This window comes from Morus notabilis, unplaced genomic scaffold (genome assembly GCF_000414095.1).
Source record: "Morus notabilis unplaced genomic scaffold, ASM41409v2 Scaffold9618, whole genome shotgun sequence".
NCBI lineage: Eukaryota > Viridiplantae > Streptophyta > Magnoliopsida > Rosales > Moraceae > Morus > Morus notabilis.
Window position 1 is genome coordinate 1 of NW_010358506.1, and position 859 is coordinate 859.

The window sequence follows — 859 nt, forward strand, 5'->3', positions numbered from 1 at the left end:
GTGCGTTAAACCCAGCTTCATCAAAAGATGTACTTTCTGGTTCTAATTTAAAAAATCTTTTAGAATATTTTGTTTGGATGAGAGAAAAAGGGATGTAATTTTTTTTAGATGAAACATTTTTGTGTTGATATCTAGATACCGGCATTTGGAGCATACCAATCTTTTGGTTTCATTAAGGGATTTTTGTCACGAGGCTCAGAGGTAATCACTCCTGGTTTTCTTTTCTGTTCTTTAATTCCTTTCTTCGTTTTATGGCGGTAGAGTGTTTTTGTTCAGAGTATAACCTGATGTACAATACATATTGGTCCTTCACAAAATAGGATGGCGTTGAGGATGAGAAAGCTAGGAAGAAACGGGAAAAGATGGAGAAGAAAGCTGCAAGAGGCAAGTTTGTCAAGCCAAGAAGATAAACCACAGCATTTGTATGATGCTCGAATAGCATCTCTAGTAATTGAGGGTGTAGAATGCTAACAATATCAAGGATTAGATGAAAACAAACGGTTTTTTTAGTTGTAGTAATTATATCTCAATTGTACTCTTTCTTTTTTTTTTTGGCGGGAAGGATGTGGGAAAATAAAGAATATATTGAAGGACAAAACTTTCTGTGGATTACTTTTATTTTTGCTCCTCACTAATGTTACTTTGTCCCCCGAGTTTCAACATGAATCAGTTTGCCTCCCCGAACGTTATTCCACTTGCAAATAGTCCCCTTTTGTTCATTTTTGTCAGTTTTTGTGCAATTTTTGTTGATGTGTTTTTAGATGGAGGGCAGTTGAAATATAAATGGGTATTAAATACCCTTCCCCTGCTCAACTTAGAGAAGCTTTTTTTTTTTTTTTTTTTTTTTTTTTAAGTTGTT

The 859-nt window shown here is 34.3% G+C and overlaps 1 long non-coding RNA gene across 2 annotated transcripts; it reads left to right on the top strand.

Annotated features, from left to right (window-relative positions):
* Positions 1 to 618, top strand: LOC112090553. 2 transcript variants are annotated; one of them, XR_002901699.1, is made up of 3 exons: positions 1 to 29; positions 136 to 201; positions 321 to 618. It is a non-coding gene; the product is annotated as an uncharacterized LOC112090553 (long non-coding RNA). The 2 variants fall into 2 exon arrangements; XR_002901698.1 differs by lacking the exon at positions 1 to 29 and having other exon boundaries at positions 68 to 201.
* Positions 619 to 859: the final 241 nt, after the last annotated feature.